This window comes from Athene cunicularia, unplaced genomic scaffold, assembly GCF_003259725.1.
Source record: "Athene cunicularia isolate RWA unplaced genomic scaffold, athCun1 SCF_12, whole genome shotgun sequence".
NCBI lineage: Eukaryota > Metazoa > Chordata > Aves > Strigiformes > Strigidae > Athene > Athene cunicularia.
This window is the reverse complement of record NW_020799178.1, coordinates 89,495-108,473: the sequence shown is the minus strand read 5'-3', so window position 1 is coordinate 108,473 and position 18,979 is coordinate 89,495. Positions and strand designations below refer to the sequence as shown.

Genomic DNA, 18,979 nt, shown 5'->3' with positions numbered 1-18,979 from the left:
TAAGCAATTGAATCTTGAAGTTTTGTAGGAAATAAATGAGTAATCACATGTGACTTTTTGGTTTTGCTTAGTTTTTCTTGCATCATGCCAGAAGAGAAGCTCTATTAATCACATCTTTGTCTTTGAAAACATCTCAGCTTCATGTTATCCTTCCCTCGGCCTTCTGACGGAGAGGATTTGCACAGCTGACTTTCACAACTTTTAAAACAAAATCTGCTTTTAAAGAATTTAAAGGCTGTCAATTAGGCACTCAGGAAATAATATTTAGAAGGCTTTTGGTGCTTAAAGTCTCTTAAGCAGTCGTTGACTGGTGCAGTTGCAAACCTGTGTTTGTGTGTGTGTTGTATGGTTTAGATGGTGCCCTGAATTTTATAAACAGTTACAATTAAATGACATTCTGCTGGTGTCATCCTGTCACGCCTTGTCAAACATACACTTTTTCTCAGCGTTTTTGGATGAGTCAGTATTATCCCTATTTAAAAGGAAGGAGTGTTTGACTGCTGTTAAGTCCTCAAAAATCTCTGTTAATGACTCTTATAGCACTTGCTGGCCCTGTACTCATGCTGCTCCCAGTCTTTCACAGCCTTGTCTGGACTTGGGAACCTTTCTAAGCAATTGAATCTTGAAGTTTTGTAGGAAATAAATGAGTAATCACATGTGACTTTTTGGTTTTGCTTAGTTTTTCTTGCATCATGCCAGAAGAGAAGCTCTATTAATCACATCTTTGTCTTTGAAAACATCTCAGCTTCATGTTATCCTTCCCTCGGCCTTCTGACGGAGAGGATTTGCACAGCTGACTTTCACAACTTTTAAAACAAAATCTTTACTTGGGGATCTGGCACACAAATGAAGTATTTAAATGAAGTATTTAAATGAGTGCTTGTATTCCTTTTGGATTATTGTCCTCCAAATCCGGAATAAACCTGGAAAGCAAAATCAATAGAGTGCATTAGCACTTAATAACAGATTAAAAAAACCCAAGCCAAACACAAAACAACTGAGAGACAGGTCTCTCTATGTATTCTCATAGGTATATTTTCAGAAATTACCCTTGCTGTTGTTAAGTAAAATTTTCTTCATCAAGTCTTTCGGATTCAGTGGAGTTACAGGCAGTCTGGAATACAAAGTGGAATGTGACTACCTCTTGGTTTCCCGCTGTGAACAAAGGGCATGTGTATTAGCACTTGCATGCTTCAGATAGAATTTTCAGAGCACTTACCAGTGTAAAACTGCCCGCTTTGAAAGAAGAGATTCTGCTGGTGGAGGCATAGATGTGGTGCAAAGTAAATCTCATGGGACATGATGTTTCTGAGTATCTTTTCGGTAAAATCAGTTCGCACCAAATGTAAATGAGTTTATAACCTCTCAGCCTTGCAAAAGCAATTCTGGCAGCACAGTGCGGTTTTAGGGTGCGAAGGGAAGTAGTGCAGTGGGATTTGGCAAACCCCGGATTTCTGAGACAATCTTGTCACCTGATGCTCAGGTACTGTTTCTCCCTGTCTTGTAATGAACCTTCCGTGTGTATGGAGTTGTTCAGAGTAACTGTACCAGTCCACTCACTGACTTCAGACCGATGGGGAAAAGCAGTGTATTAGCATGTAAAATGGTTTGACTGCTGGAAGAGTACTGCATAAGAAACCCCTCGGGTTTGCTTCCATAAGTACCTCTTCTACTTACAGCGCAGTTTTAGCCCCTGGGGATAGATTAAGTGTCAAAATAACTTTCCACATTTTCTGAGAGAAGTTCAACAGTGAGCTCTAGATGTTGAATTGGAAAAAAAGGTTATTTAATTAGAAGTTGAAACCCATGTTGTCTGGAAAGTGCAAAGAAGTAACTTATTCTGAGCAAAATAGTCAGAAGCTGAGGAAAGGGAAGTAAAGATGGATGGAATCATGAAGACTTAAATAAACCAAAAACTGGAACACTGGGATGGCCAGCAATACTAGAGAAACAATTGAAGGCTGGAGTTTCTAATCAGGTTTCTTTGAGCTAATGTATGTGTGATACGCCCTTGTGAGAGACAAAGGGATGTAGAATTTACTCTCTTTGTTTCTGGCTCCTGATTCACTAGGCTACACGTAAAGTCTAAAAAGTCATCTATGATCAGAAAAGTTTGAAGTCTGAGTAGGAAGACTGAAAAGCATGTGGCAGCAACTCTCAAGGCTCAAGCAGCCAGCGGCTGTGACATGTCAGCTGCTGGAAGTGATGAAGTGTGTGCTTGCCTGCAGCTAAACAGATACTGAAACAAATTTTTACCATGTGAGGTCAAAATGCTTTGCTTAAACCTAAATGAGGTGTAGCTGATATTTGATCCTTTTTTAAACTATAAGATTTATGTAGAATAACTTCTGTGAACTGTGGCTTTAGGAGAAGTTTTAAATGTAAAAATCAGTAAAACTTTACTGAACGTGTATCTGACTAATTGTCTCATAAGAATGTGGCAGGCTGAATTTTGTACCAAATCTCAGATGACTTTGTCATTCACCTGATGTAGTGGCTCTTTGATTTCCATTTTTAGTTGCCTGCAGCTTCAAAAAGTTTTATTGCTCTGTTCTAAAAATTGCATTGGTTTATCAGTTGCTGCCTTTTATAGTCTCGGAAGAATGTCAGACTTGCTGTGAGAAATGCAAGCGCTCCAAGGAGGCGATGAAGCAGTCACTTCTCTCCTAAAGACTCGGCTGTGCGATCGGTCTTTTCTCGGGCTTGCTCACACAGAACCACGTGTGGGAACGACAGGCAGATCCGCCACCGTTTGAAGCATGTGCAGAGGCAGGATCTGTTACCGGTGGTTGTAGCTGTGCAGCTCTCAGCAAAGCCAGGATTTAGTGGAGTGTTTAGTAGTGTTGTGGCAGTCGCACACTCTGTTTTACCCCTGTGAACTATTGCTAGTAGTTGATAAATGTTTATGGTTTTTCCTCCTTTTTTCATGAAGTAGAGAGGAAATAGTATTGACATCTCGCACTTACTATTCAAGTCAAACTTCCTGAACTCAGCTCTAATACTAACAGAAAACGGCTTCCTTCGCAGAGTGGATACTGCCTGCGATCTCTTGGCACCACTCTGGTGCTGCTTCCTTTTCATCCACCGCTCTCTTCTGAGTGACGATACCACCATTATACTGATTCAGCATGACATCACTTGCTCAAGGGAACGTTGATAAAAGTTAGCTTTCAGCAAGTTTAAAATGTGACCATTGTGACTTTGATCACTGAGTCTAACAGCTGACACAGTTTTCACTGGCCTTTGCCTGGTCTTTGAAATGCTGAAGAACTGGAAGTTTATGCTCCCCTCTTGTTGAAAGTTCAACAGCAGTGGAAAGGTTCACGAAGGAATGCTCATTCCTTCTGTATGCTGCAGGGGCTGCTGTGTAGATTCAGTTAAATGTTGTTAAAGAATTGCAATGCCTAGTTCATAATCAGCATAACCTTTCTCACACACTCATATTTAATATGTTTATTAACTTTATTTTTTTACATATTAATTTTAATGCATGCTCTATATTATATATGTTAGTAGTCTCTAAGCAGATAGATTTAAGACCCATCTTCTCCACTGAACATTGCAGATGTGCTGCCCCTTTTTTTTCTTTTATTGTTTGATCTCTGTGTGTGATGGGTCACTGCAGCCTGTACGCTGTCAGATTGGTGCAGTTCGTTTTCCATGCGAAAAATTGCTTGTAGACTGCAGAACAACAGACAGTAACTTTCAAAACTCCAGAGTTTCTGTAAAGAAATGAGATCAATCAATGGAATTTTTAAAAAGTTCTATTGAAAATAATAAAATCTTTAGGTACTTTAAAAGCTAAATTAAAAGCAGCCTTGTAAAAGTATAAATGGAATCCTTCAAGTCCCATCTGTTCCTTTTTGCTCGGCTGTCGTAGTGTCTTTCGATTAGATGCCCCAGCCGTTTCAAGCAGCCTGTGTATTTACAGAGGAATGTGGGAGCTATTTGTTCTGAGTCCCTGGCAAAAGCTGCTCTGCTTCATGGTTTGTCGTTAAAATATTCTTGTCCTTTTCAGACGCTAGAAGGGTGTCCTCTGTGCAGAAGCTGATTGCAGTGTTCCTGTTGTCGTGTTGTGTTTTGTGTACTTGGGAAGCCAAGGATGTTGTGTGTGTGTGTGTTTGTGTCTTTTGCTGCAAGTTTGAAAAATGCCATCAGGTTTCCCCAGTCTTGTATCTCGAGTTTCAGCCCAATAGCTGGGCAGTAGAGTACGAGCTGGTGGTGACTGAGCATGTAATCAAATAGGTACAAATATTTTTTTCTTTATTGGCAAGGTAAATTTTGAGAAGAAAAAGAGAATAACGGTGTGGACAGATGCTGACAGACTGTGCCAAAGCTGTGTTTTGTCTGTGATTCCAGAAGAAGAGCTGGTGCTGTGCATCTGTATGTATTTGCAGGTTTGAGCATAGTTCAGAGCCAGATTTGTTCATACTTACGACCCGCTGTGTTAGGCTAGTGTCTTAACCAGGCAAAATATAATTAAGGGAATCCAAACTACTTCACATTGTGCTTTTAAGCCTGTTTTAACGTGATAGGGCTGTGACAGTAAGCTTGTAAAAGGGAATGAGTCAACCTTCTTGAAAGAGCGAGTTATTTCCTTTCTTTTTTCCCCTTAGTTCCCCATGAGATTCCCCAGGGTATTTGACTTTGCTAAGATGGGTCACTGTGGAAGTACTAGCAACCTTAGATACAGAGAGTGAGAACAGAGTGGTGCAGCGAATGTAATCCTTTTAGCCTTCATACATAAAATACAAAGATTGACAGGATTATCAGTCAAGTATTAATGAAATCCACCACACTGTGCATATGTCTAAAAAGTGTAACATGTACGGGACAGTAAAGTTCCTTTCTGAAGTTCTCAGAAAGATCGTGCTGTGACAGAGACAGCTGAATGGACAGTTGCAATCAAAATTAAAGTCCCTGTATCTCAGAGGCAGATAATGGCTTACCTGTACGTGGCAGATTTTTGACCCTCACTTCCCAAAGGAGTAAATGTGGCCAGTCAAGTAGGGGGATAGAGAAGGATGGTGCATCTAGTCACTTGAATTACCTGGGTTTGTTCCACTGAAATGTGGTTCCCAGGATGATGTTGTTGCCTGAGTTATATAGAAATGCAGATGCTGTATTCTTGCTTGCACAGAGTATGACAACATCTTTGCAAAGTTTTCACATTTGAGCATTTGTCATGCAGTTCGAAAAGACTGTTTAATAGTCGTATCTGTTTACTTAGTGTTGCATTATTTCTGCTTCATACCATGAACAGAGAAATTACTCTGTGTGTGAAGAATCCATCCCAGATGAAAGAAATGAGAGACCTCAGCAAGGCAAGAGGTTGAATTTGAGACAGATATTTTAATTTCCTTTCTGGTTTTGTGCTGTAACTCAACATGTTCAGACCATTAGCTGAGCACACTGCTCCACCAAATCTCAGTTTTGTAGACTAATACAGGATTACACAAGAGCTACACTGAAGTAGACTATTTCAGGCAGCTTCTTCAGATGACTTACCTTGTAAGAATTTATCAAACTGTAGCCCCCGCGCACTGCAGGTGGGGTGTGACGTAGTGGGACTGAGGCAGCACAAGTGAGGTGGCTGAAGTACTAGCCCAGCCATCGCAGCGCAAAGCTAATTAAGTTACTGCAATGCCCAGACTGACTTCAATATCTCACTTAAAGTTGGCCTAAGAAGGTTCAGAAGAGGTTCAAAGGAGAGCCTCTATTTTTTTAAAGTCAGTTGAGGACATTGAGTTTGTAGGAAAAAGAATAAAGTTACTCCTGCAGGACAAACGTGCAGTTACCCCACTGTAGGTAAGACAGCACATGGGATCATAAGCTCATAGGCTTTAAAAAGAACATCTGTAGTTAATTTCTTCCTTCCACTTCTTAAATTTACGTATAGAGATTATTTGAATGTAGAGCATGTGTGGCTTTCTTTAATTATCTCTGATTAAAAAGAGCATAAAATGTATATTCAGCATAGAAATGGTTGAACTGTTGTTCAGCAGTTTGGTTTAGGGGCTACACATTTGGATGTGATTTCAGTGATTTTAGATTGTTTTTCTTCTGGCTCAGATTTAGTTCTCATGTTGCTGAAGGCTTGTGGGGGCTGGTGATTATTTTTTTCTTTCTTTAAATGTTTCATCAGTAAAACATTCCGTAATCCTGTTTTTAAAACATGTTAACCTGTGGTCAGGATTTTGAATAACTTCAGGCCCTTCCCTGGGAAGGACGTCTGCTTAACATTCCTCCTTTGCAGTACTGTATCTTCACTCTCCCGTGCAGATGCCAACAGCCCTTCTTCCCCACTCCTTGTGCCTGTTGCTTTGAAAGAGTTAAATTCGAACAGTGGAGGAATTGTCCTAAAGGTCCTGTGATTTGGCTAAAAGGTAACATCTGACTAGCTTAAGGCTTTTCTCACGGTCAAGCTGAAAGAAGTTTTTCTTTAATACTCTTTTAAAAAGTTACGGAGTTAAAGAGCTCATTTTATAGTTCATGTGTTTGCCACATGTTTGTATGTATACGTATGTATTTCAGCAGCACCAAAAATTCTCTCGCGCAGTATCTAGAAAACAGAGGGGGTTTGTTTTGGAGGCTTTCTCTGGATGTCACTGTCTGTGGGTGAGGCATTTGCAGCTTCCTGTTGAAAACCTGGGATTTCTGAGGCATGTCAGGGGACGGTATAATTTGCTGCATCTTTTAGGACACCAAAAGGCACTGGTCCAGGTCTGAAGCTGCGTGAAGACCAAAGAGGAATCTTGCAATCTGGACCAGAAATAGTGTCAAGAAGGAAGGTGGTAGGTTGAAAGATCCATTAAAACAAAATGAATTTTTCATCCACGCTTCCAACTGTCATGTTAATCCACCTTTGGAAGAGAACAGGGTGGCAAACAATAGCAAAATGAAGCCTTCTAAGTTAATGCTACCGATCAGAAACTGTGCTTGATTATTATAGAGCATCAGGAAAAAGTAATTTATAATAGGCATCCACCGTTTATCTTCAGTTTTACAGCACGTCACAAGGATTCACCTGGTGATCTACGGTAGTCCCATCCCATCGGTGTGGGGTCAGCACAAAGACTCAACTCAGCTGGCAGAGAATCTTTTGTGAAAAGTGCTGTGGGAACTAAGGTCTGGGGAAGAAGGCAGAGGTGGAATTTTTCTGAGTGAATAAATACGTTTACTACATGTAGCAAAGAAAATTACATTTATTAGTTTAAAAAGCAATTAGGAAGAGAGGGAAGTGGAGGGGAATTGGCTTCAAACCTGGGAAAGTTCAAAAAAACCCCATGAAAACAACCCAAAACTTCAACCCAAAACCCAACTGGTCAAAAAAAAAACCCCAAAAAACATTACTTTTGGACTTCAGGATGAAACTATCCAACTTCATCTGAAATGATCTCAAGGTCAAAAATCACAAATCTCAAGGTCAAAAATATATGCAAATTTTACTCTTGGCTGTATGGCGGGATTGCCCTTCTGCTGCAAACACGCACAAGCTTTGCATTCTCCAACATTCTCTTGACGGCTGTGATATTTATATATTTATATATGTATTTAATTTATATATATTTATATCTTGTGCTTTCTTACCTTTCTTTTTTCCCTCCATCTGCAGTACTCTGCATGCAAGTTAATTTTTCCTGTGCATTTGTGTACATATGTATATTCCACGTTTCTGTCTCTAATGCACTTTGTAAATGGGTATTGTTTTTCTGTCTCGTATTGGCCTCTCTCCAACCACACTGTGACATCCATGTGCTGAAGAGTGTGTTTTGCCATCCCCAGTAGCAGCAGTTTGGGATGAGGTTTTTCAGAAAACCACTTTACTGTATGGGCAGTGAAGAAATGGCAGCTATCCTTGTAGCAAGCTTCTGCCCTAGAGACAGCATGGGCGACAACTACCAGTTTCCTCAGTGGTTCTGATTAAGTGTTGCTGACGAAAATTTTATGCGGTCACTTTTAAGAAGCTTTTAGCAAAAAATCTTTTTTAAAAAAGTAGCTGTTGTACCACATCATTCTTAATTTATAAGAATGACAAAATAGTAGAATACTTTCTCTTAAACAAGCAGCATATCCCGTGGACTACAGATTGATCTAGCTAAGTATAGGGACAGAACATGAAAATTAGTAGTAAATTATTACAATTTGTTCCTCTGCAGGTGAGTGGAGACCCCGTCACGCATTATATGACAAAATTTACTTGTCATAGCATGTGTTACCTAAATGTCCAAGCAAATGAAGATGTACGCAAAAGGCAAGGCGGTATTACCGTTCTAAAAAGGGACCTGAGGTGTTCTTTGGTAACCAGACCTGATACAGAAGAATTATATTTTGTCCAAAGGCGTCTTTAGCCTTCTGACTGAAGTGTTCAAAAAGTGGATAGCAATATGGCAAGTAACTGCTAAGTCACTCCCAGGAAGGAAATAATTTGAGGAAATCCTTTTGGAAGGAAGTATTAGAGGAAATCCTGGAACTTTTCAAATACCATTTCTGTTTTATGAAATTTTCTTCTCTTTACATGGCGGTCTTCTGTTAAGTGAATGGTTTTTTTCTGTAATGCAAGGGTAGTTTGGTTTTAATCATGCTGAAACATATGATTTTCATTCTTGGAAAACCTGAGAAATGAACTTCAATTGAATATATGTTTTAGCAAACAAGAGATACTTGGATGAGGTGCCTCATGACTTGGTGTGTTCATAAGACTTTAAACATGGAATCTGCTCTCAAATTGTGCTGCAAAAATGTGGTCATTCTCGTTCAAGTTTTTGCTACACGTCTGTAGTGAGCCCATAAGGCTTGGATGCAGTAAGCTTCCAAGGGTCTTGGTACGCACTGACATGCTTTCCTCCTTTGGCTCCGGTGTTTTTCCTCTGCTGCTGCTTCACAGTAGTAGGAGTCTAAATCCCAGCTGGTTTGGAAACATCTTGAATGTTGGGTTTTCTGTCCTGCTAGTCAGTTACTTGTCCTCAAACAGGTTCCTCACATTCCTCCACAGCTATGTTGTCTAATGGCCGTAGTTCAGCTCTTCCAAAAATGATAGAAGCAATAAAAACCCCAGTAGTTTGAGGGAGTCCTAAAGTAACATCAGTGTTTATTTAATGGCATGAAAAATACCCCGAGGGATGAAAGGTGTCCAGGATCTCTCTTGTCATGGTCTTGTAAACCATCAAGTTGTCCAACTTGGTACATTTTATCCTGACTAGGTTTTTGCTACTTACCTTGCATGTTCCTTATTCTTTCCTTTTCCCAGCTTTATGAAGATTTGAAGGTTATGCTAGTCTCTTCTTTGTTTCTGTGGAATTAGTGCATGACTTCTTCCCAAGAGATGACGAATTCTTTTTTTTTTTTTTTTTCATGTTTAAGGAAGGGTGACTCCATCCCTGAGGATAAAAGTTGTAGCTCTTTCTAACTCCAGCCAATATCCTTAACATTTTACTTTTTCATTCAGATCAGTGGAGAAATTTCAGCCTTTTCCATTATTCCTAGCTTGGTGAATATATACTCACAGAAATAAACTTGTTCTATGGGTACAGCAGTTCTCATAGTGATAGTTCTGTATGATTTCTTATTCCTCATTGATATGTATAACACTTCCCCAAATCATTACGTATGTTCTGTTGACTTCCACTTAATCTGCATGTGTACATGTGGTCTGTAGTAAAAAATGTCGTCAAAGAGCTTAAAAGCACTTTCTAAGCAGCCTTTTCACTTGTCATTATCTTTTTTCAAATCTGTGATGCAAGAACAATTACACATCACTCCAGTAGGATTCCTGCTGGTGAGAAGACTTACTAACACAAATCAAAGGAATCCTGATAGAATTTTATATATAAAATTCAAATCGCTGAGGTGACTTCCGCACATCTTTTGTTGGCCCTTAGTGATGTCAGGTGCATTAACAGTTTAATCGCCAAACCACTTGTGTAAACATCTGTTTGTGGGCTCTTCTGTTTGATGGTGAGCTGCTTTCTCCTTGGAAGTAGCAGCAGACTTCGTACAGCTTAAAATAGAAAGTATGGGAGGGATACTCTGGTCATCTAGGGATAGAATGGATTATAATTGGTGTAGATTAGTAGTTATGATTTGGATTTGAGAGGAATTTTCTCCAGAATGTACAGATAAGAAGTTCAGTAGCTGTACTTAGAGATTTTTGTTTGGTTTGGGTGGTGGTGGTTGTGGTGATTGCCTTTCTCTTCACTCGTAAATGTAGGATGACAGTGTGTAGCTGCAGAAGAGCAGAGCCCAGGTAGGGGCTGAATTCCAGGCCCCCCCCCCCCCAGTTTCCTTCTGTTACCTGTACAATAGAGGTGTAACCGGGTATTTGGGTTTTCATTTCAGAACACAAAAGATCTTTATTTTGTTCCAGATTGGAATGAATCCCCATGAAATTCAAGCTGATCAAATTCTGCTGAAGCTCCTTCAGCAGCCTAGTGTAGTTTTAGGCCCTATTTATACAGCTCTGTCCAGGCCTATCTCATGTGTCTTTACCAAAGGGAAAAGATGGAGCTGTGCAGAGCATTGACTTAGCTATAGATACATTCTGACTCCTGTGGCTTGTGAAATTCTGTGGTATTTGGACATGCTTATTTCAAGTTTCATCCCTTAATTGTTTAAGATGGCAATCTGATAATATGGGATTTTACATCTTAAGTCCTTGTATGTATAATTGCCTGCTATCAGGTAACCGTGCATATTCTCTTCTGTCGGTGAAAGAGCTTGCCTGCGCCTCGCTGTCCCATCGGCTGAGTTGCTCCTGAGTCACGCCGTTCCTCTCCATTGTTTGTTTGTACTGAAGGTTTTCAGAGCTCCAGTTCAGCTGGACGTAAACTCGGTCATTACAACACACCCTGCGTGCCAAGAGCCGTCCGAGCGGAAGGGCAGAGGGCTCTGAAGCCCAGCGGTGGGATGTGCTTGCTCCACATGCTGTTTGTTGCTGTCCTGGAGCAAGCTTTGCCTGACAGAGATCAGTGCTTCAGGGCTGTTCGCAGCAGCTCTCCCTGTAGTCTGAAAGTGAGGTGGTAGAACATGGCATTCCGCGTGCTTTTCTTCACCCAAGCTCTGTTTTGTTGGGGGGAAAGGAACTTTTGTACCTGACAATACTTTTGATTTAGTTGTATCCTATTCTTTTCAAATGAGAATTGCTTCCTGTCAAAGCTGCAACTGCAGGGTTTTCCCAAGAGGACTGAGATTTCAATAGAAGGGATTGTTAATGTAGTGGCTATTTTAACAAAAATATAGCCTGCCTGCTAATTTTATCTCTGTGCCATGGTTATTTTCCCTGGCTTTTTCCTCAGTAACAAATGAAGATTGGTGTTTGTGAATCGATTGAACAAAGGATTTGGGGGCTTTCCTTATTTTCTTTTTCCTAATTTACGATTTACTACCTCTCCCCACACACTCATCTGAAAATATTAAAGGCTGTACCATACTTTCTGTATGGGCTACTCTACTTCATTCTTTAAAGTGATGGTTATAGAGGAACATATTTTTAGGTAAATGCCTTTGGTATGTGGTATTTCATGCTTGTAACTGAGTGTAGAAAGTATGGTACATGTATTTTAAAGACGTAGTTGTCCTATAAATAATCATATGCAAATTGCAGTTTGTAGCTGCATAAATGTAGGTTGTATTGCTCGAATATTTTAAGTACATTAATTTAAAAAAAAAAAAAAAAAAAGGATTGTTATACCAAGACAGTGTTGTCATACTGTTAAAGCAATTTTAAAAGTACTGCAATGCAGAAACTTCTAGTTTGTGGCATTACTCGTATCTTGCATAACTAATTCTGTGTGAAAGACAGCATGCGGGTTCTGAGGATGAGGACGAGGATGAGGGTTATTTTGTTGTGTTTATATTGAGGAATCAACCAAGAAAAACTATTTTTCTTGGTGTCTTGAATAAGTTCCTTCATCCCACACAGTTAAAATATTTTCTAGTATTAATAAAACTTTTCAAAAGAAATATGGGTTTCAATGCATGAAGAGGGATGAATATTGTCAAGTAGAGTATTCTTCTCAAGGAAATAGCTATTTTTTTGAACTCTCAATGATTTCAAAAAAGAAATATCATCTTAATGTACGGGGGGAGGGGAGGGGAAATGTCAAGTGAAGTTCTGAGTACGTTTGCAAAGCGTGGAGCAAGAGCTCAGGGAAGGGTGAGTTGTATTTAAATCTCCGGCTGCCTGGAATGCTCTAATTCTATAGCTCCGTCATGTGTGCGTCTCCCAGCGTCATGCAGCGCAGCTCTTTGGCTGTGGAATTGGCTGCTTTACAGCAGATACCCTCCTTGGTTTGTTTCGCTGCCTGCAGCTGCCTTTTATTCTCCAGTTCTTCCCCCAGGGAACATGTGATGGAATTGTGCTGTAGAGTCGCCAGGCTTCAGGAACCAGAAATTCTTTGCAGCTGTCAGTCAGGGAGGAAGGGGAGTTAGAAGCTTCGGTTGACACGCTGCTTTGGAGAATGATGCAGGCATCCAGGACAAGTACATAGCTTTTCTGGGAAACAGAGGCAGCCCCCAAAATGCTGTGAAGACAGGTGATTAGCTCAAGAAACAGTGGAAGCGCTTCCAGGGAAAGGGAACGCTGGTAGTCATTTTTCCTAACTGAAAGAATTCTCTGCAGATATAACTGATGCTGACTGTCACGGGGGAATGATGAAGCAGTACTGAGGAGTTTTCTTCCTTCCCCTGGTAAAAGCTCTGCAGCTTGTTCTGGGGAACACATTGATCTGTCCAAGCCTACACCGCCGTCATCTCCATCCCTGTGTGGAGGGGTGGGTTTTGGGGGCATGTTTTTGTCCATGCTGTGTTTACATTCCTTAGCGTATAGTGCACTGCTCGGGGGATTTGAGCACATGCTTGTGTTTGAATCCCGCTCAGGGTAGGAGAAAGGGGCTTTCGATGCCAAGCTGCTGCCAGCTGTTCTCGTCCTTCTGGTAAAAGCCTGAATGTTCTGCTGAACGTCTGTGGGGCAGGAGGTAAAAGTGGAGTTGCTTTCAACCTGCCCTATTTGATCTCTATGACAAAACCAGAAGAGCTGTTTCCAGCCTGTTCCACCTTACTGGAGGGAGGAAGAGGTGATGTGAGCTCGCTGCCAGCCTGGGACCTGCAGGGTGCTGTGCCCCTGTCAGAAGTGGTACCTTACGCTACAACACCCGCCTCGCAGCCTGGTGCTGTGACGCTACCAGACGCGGCACCGTCGTTAGTGTACCTACATGGCTGTACTTGTTGGCACAGCCACATATCATGCTGGCAACTTTTTTTCTTACTAAACTTTACTACAATGTTGGCATCAGAATATATTATGAAATGGCTGGGAGCAAGGCTAATTAATAGGCTTAACATTTAGTTAAACTCTCTCAGTTCCAGGATCATCATATCTCATCAAAGTTACTGGATTCTCACATGTTCCCTGTTATATTTATGTTCTCTTTCTTTAGGGAGGTATCTCTAAATAATACTGGAGTTGGTTTGGTTTTGTCTTGGATTTGGGTTTTATTTTCTGTTATGGGATAGAAATATGCAATAATACGTACAAAATAAATGGAGCATTCTGACATTTTAAAGTCAGTATTTCATCATGTCCCTAACTTTGTTTCTGTGTGCTTTCAGCTGCCTGTCAAAAAATGAAGTCTGATGGTATCTATATGGCAACAAAATACGGCTTTCCTGTGAATTGTGTCAGCAGGAACAGTTGTAACAGTAAGTCAGCCTTCTCTCAGGGTTTGGGGGCTGTGTTGTGGGAATGGTGTTTCTTCCCTCTATTTAATCTACTGGGGACTCTTACTACTTTAGTCACCAGCGCATCAGTGACCTTCATGTTTAAATGAAGGATATTTCCACCTTCAGCCACACTGGAATTTGATTAGAAATACCCAAAAGAGAAAACTTTCGAGCCACCTGTAGTGCTTGTCTGTAGGCAACTGGGTGCTTTGCGTTTGTGGTACCTCTTGCATTTAGGAGTTAGAACTGGGAATTAGAATGTGGGGACCAACTCTCTTTGTGAGCATTTATATGTACTAGTATCTGTGAGCAGAAAGACTGTTCTTCAGGGAAGAAGCACTCTTGAAGCAAATAACCCATGAAATGATGTGTATGCCTTGTAAAATGTAAAGTTCATTTTATTACAAGGGGTTGACGGGTATGGACAAGTTGGTGAAAGTTACTGGAATGTTTGCTTTCAGTTTCATTTATTTGACAGATAAATACCATTTTACTTGGTAATGGAACAGTATGTTTTCTGAAAGGGAAATATAAAGCAGTCTGGAAAGGGGTTTTTGATGTAAGAGTAATTTATCACCTTTAAAGAATAAGAACTTCTGAGTTTCTTAAAATGTTATCCAGATCCCAACTGTTTAGCTTGAGTTCATCTAGTAAATTTTCATTATTTGAGATGGGGAAAAAAAAAATAATTGTGTTGTTGAAAAGCCAGGAAATAAAAGTAGAATTTATCTGTTCAAGATGGCAAGCAGGGCTACTCAGTAAGCTTTATCCACACTTCAGGTCTTTATGAACTTCAATTCTATCTCAGTTTATACTGAGGAACGATCCCATAAATATATCACAGGGTTCCAAGTCTTCACCACTGATTCTGATTTGCTCAGTTTGCAATCAAAAAGTGCTTTTTTTTTTGCTTTTTTGCTTTTTTTTTTTTCTTTTTTGCTTTTTTTTTCCTTTTTTTTTTTTTCTCCCTGCAAATTGCTAGCACTACAACTGACTGTGGTATTTGAAGTTTATTTCTGTAATTTTTTCTTACTGCTTCTCCCAGTATGATCACTGCAGGCTTGACTATAGGGATCATGGCTGAACTCCTAACGTCAGTGCTGTGAACCACCAGCCCATTAAGACTGTCTCACATAGTAATGTATTTATCAGCCATCTCTTAAAGCCAGCAGCCACCCACAGGCTATCAGTGTTTGTGTTTTGACTTGTGCTGTTCCATATTTCATGATGTATTTTACTGAATTAGAGACCAAGTAATAAATTCCAAGTCGTGTTGTGTAGGCTGAGAAGCAGGAATTACTGCCGCTTACTGAATCACTTCGGGGTTGCTGACTTAAGGTGCTGCAGTAGTTGCCAGTTTTCTTAGTACTTGTAAAACAAAGTAATGGAGTAGGTCTAAAATTTCTAATGTTCTTGTATAAGTCCTTCTTTCCCTTTGCAGAAATAATAAAGAAGCAGAGACTGTTCAACTAATGAAGGTACTGAAAATTAATTTTCTGTGTAATCATATTAGTTAGTGTTTGAATATTTGTATTGTCTCGTGGTGCTGATAGCCATAGCTACTGCGCTTTCCTGTCTCTTGGGGAACACCCCTTGTGTTACAGTTACACAGGTGCGTTACAGGAGAGTATTTTACAGTATTTTCAAATCCCTACAAGATAGTTTTGGAACAGTGACTTCTAATTTACTGAAGCAATAGTCTCTCACTATGTGATGCGTTACCGTTTTACTCCTAGCTGCCTCTTTCCATTTTCTTCCATCGTTTGAGATAAAAGCATGTGTAACATGCATAACAGATGAGTAGTGTAAAAAGACATGTACAGTGTTGTTGTTAGCTATTAATTTCCAGCCTCTTTTGCTTGAAGATAGTGATTTCTTGCTACCTGATTTTGACTTTTTAGGTTTGCCATATACTACTACAGGCATGTGGCATTCATTCTTTATAACCAGAGATGACCACTTAAAGATACTTGGAGATCAAAGGGGGAAGGAGTTTTGGCTTGGTAGTCTGATGTGGCACCTTGTGTTACTGTTGGCCTTGGCTATTTGAGGACCATATGAGCAACAGTGAATGTCTGCAGAAAAAATCCTGATGCTTTAACCCTAGATTCAAAGGAATATTTGAGGAAGGGTTGGGTGGTTTGTGTGGCTTAGTAGTGTCCTGTGCATTCCAGTGCTCTGTTCCTGTCCAGTCTCCCCCTGTTAGTCTGCAGCTGGACTGCAGGGCTGCATTGCTCTGGTGACTCTGACCAGTAGAGACTGTCCCCACGCCACCTCCAGTGCACTTGAAAAGCCAAGTGCTATGTGCCGCTGCACTTCAGGATTACTAATCCGTTTGCATTTGGAAGGGGAACACAGTACTGAAAGAGATAATTATTGTGTTATTGCACTTTAGAACAATTCCATCTTTACCCCAACACCAACCAGTTAAGTATTTTATAGTTATTGGAGTGTGCATCCATGGAGAGAATCACTTTTTTGCCTTCTAGAAAAATGTTTAATAAAAGACGCCTTTGGATTTTCTGTTTTGTTGGTATTTCATAATATTAGAATGACTGGTAAGAACTGTGTGGTTTGTGTACTTATTTCTCTAATGCAGTGAAGTTCCTGAAGACTGTTGTTCACTGGCTTCTTGGAATCAGAACTTGTCTTCTCTGTAGGAGTAATAGCTTGATCCTGATGTAGTTAACATGCTTGTAACTTCATGACACTTTATCTGAATAAATTTGCATATAAAGTCTCTGATTCAGCAACCTGTCACCGTAAAGAAGAGCACATAAGGTAGTGTTTAAGTTCTTTGTTTTGACACAGGATTAATTCCCAGGTTTGAACTCATGCACTCAGCAGACCGATCAGTTTAATTTAAATGACGTATGTGAATCTAAAGATTAGAGTTCCGAATTTTGGTGTATAGCCATTGGCTGAAAATGTGCTTCATGAAGTTTTAGCTTCCAGTATTTTTGTTAAAGACAATTAAAATCTGCAATCAATTTGCAAGTGAGAAAATATTGGCCTCGTCCAGATATGAACTTGAAATTGTTCCCTGGCACAGAATCACAGTACATTGGGTGGTTAGATGAGCGCACTTTGTGTAGCTGTGCTCTCCGAACAGTAGAAAGGCAACAGGAACTGAATTGAACTGGAAAAAAACCCCAAAGTTACTGTGTTTGAATTAAGTATATAAGGTGTAAAAGTGCAGTCACATATAGGGTAATAGCGGTGGAGACAAAGTAAACCCCTCTCGTTGAATTTTTTAGCCATCCAGATGCTTGAAAATACTTTGTTCTTCATTCCAGCCCATCTGTTATTCCTTATTATAACTGACATCACCGCAGCTACCACAACTGTTAAAGAATCACCATATAAAAATGGCAAAACTTATATATAAAACCAGCAAAACTTAGCACTTGTTACATAGTTTTATGGAAAGAAAACTGCAGGAATCAAACTTTATAGTTTGTTGAAAGATTTTTCCTGTGTCTGTACAGTAGTACTGTAAGAGAAGCAATGCCAGTTATGACAGTTATATTTTTTATCTGAGAAGTTAATGCATTCTAGAGTATATCTACTTCAACATAATTGCATTTTAAAGAAATGTTCTTAAGAAAAAGATTGCATTTGTTTTTATCACTAGATTGCCCCTGGATTGTCAAGAGATGGCAGTACAAAGTATTACCCTTTTTAAAGGTCTTTTGAAGACATAATTTTAATGTGTGTAGCTTATCCACAAAAAGGATTGTATTTCTTTTACCTCGGTAGGATTCTGATCCTGCAGAAGACATAGATGTGCCAGATGCCATGGCCAGCATACACTGTGATTGGTGACTGAGCTTTCTAGCAAGTTAGCTTTGAGTGGTATTTACTGTATGACATTCAGTACATGCCCATATTGCCAGTTCTCCTAATTTTATTGCATGTCACTTATTTGCTTTTTCAAAAGCCTACGTTTTCTGGTCATACGCTTTTGTAAGAGGTTCAGCTTACTTTAGGATAAGACTTTAAATATTCCTACCCTCATGGTTCTAGAGAAAGCCTTAAAAGTGGGAATTCTGACTGCTCAGGAACAAGAAGGTAAGTCACTCCTCCTGGTGTATTTAAAATACAATACTTGCTTTTGGGCAAATAACATGGGATTTTTTGGCTAACCCTCAATTTCTTTTCCAAGTGCTTTTCCAAGTTGTGACACAGTAGAATCTAACAGTACCAGGTTCTGAACTCAGTCTTGGAGTTGGGTGTTGCGCAGTAGGGTGGAGTTTATGGATGTATCGTGACGCTGTGCCCGTGGAAGTGCTGGGCATCTTGTTTGAAAAACAGTTACTATGAACCGTCTTCAGGTTGTAGATTTTTGAAGGTCTTCCCATGAAAGACATTTTTTTGTATGAGGACTGTAGGGAGAGGTGCTCGGAAGACCTTGCGTTGTACGGGAGGAATAGGGAACCAGTCAAACATGCCAACGAAGAACGTTACCAGAACACACCATGCCTAAGGCGGATCCCTTTAAGGAGCATGTATCAGGCAATTGCACAGCTAGCGAGTTGAACAAGCAGCAACCATCACATTGGTGTCTGTGCTTTTGCTCCCTCAAAGGTTTTAACCTCCTGCAAGGGTTAGCTGTGATGTGAGCGCCGTATTTCTGTGGATTGGCAGGTAGAAAAAGACAGCTAATGCCTTACCACAACGAATGGTGACCCCGACGAGATGGCAGCGGTGATTTCGGTGTGCGGACCGGTGGCGGTCGGCAGCACACGGCAGGAGGTGACGGAGCTCCCCGCAGGACGGGAGACTCCACGGCGCGCCATGGAGGCCACAGTCACAGTAATAAAAATATGGGGAAGACAGCGTAAGACTTCTGTGAAGTCGAGCGCTTCAGAATCTATGCCACAAAGATTATTAAAGCTCAGCATTTTGGCCGAGCCGATGGATTGCGGGAAGTCAGAGCTCCGGCCTCTAATGGAAGCTGATGGAACAGAGCAGGCAACATCGGGAAATCCAGAGCACTTGCTGCCTTGGGATAAGGCAAATGCATTGCGGAAAGCGCCCAAGCCGCACAGCATGCATCTAAGGATGCACAGAGGGGACTGCAACGCTTCTCAGAGGAGACTACTCAGACGGGGGAGTCCGCGGGGCCCAGCAGTGGTCGGGGCGCGCAGGATGGAGATGGCAACGGCGGCCCGGGGCCTCCCCGAGCCCCCCCACACCGCGGGGCAGCTGCCTGCGGATGAGCCCGGCACCGCGCTCGGCCCGGCCCCCCGCGACAGAA

General features: G+C 40.8%; 1 long non-coding RNA gene across 1 annotated transcript in view; it reads left to right on the top strand.

Moving 5' to 3' along the window:
• LOC113490529 overlaps window positions 1-18,979 on the top strand; it is a 26,337-nt gene that overhangs the window by 5,753 nt on the left and 1,605 nt on the right. Inside the window, exon 2 of the long non-coding RNA XR_003400247.1 lies at window positions 6,792-6,798. This is a non-coding gene — a long non-coding RNA (uncharacterized LOC113490529). The remainder of the gene's footprint in view (window positions 1-6,791; window positions 6,799-18,979) is intronic.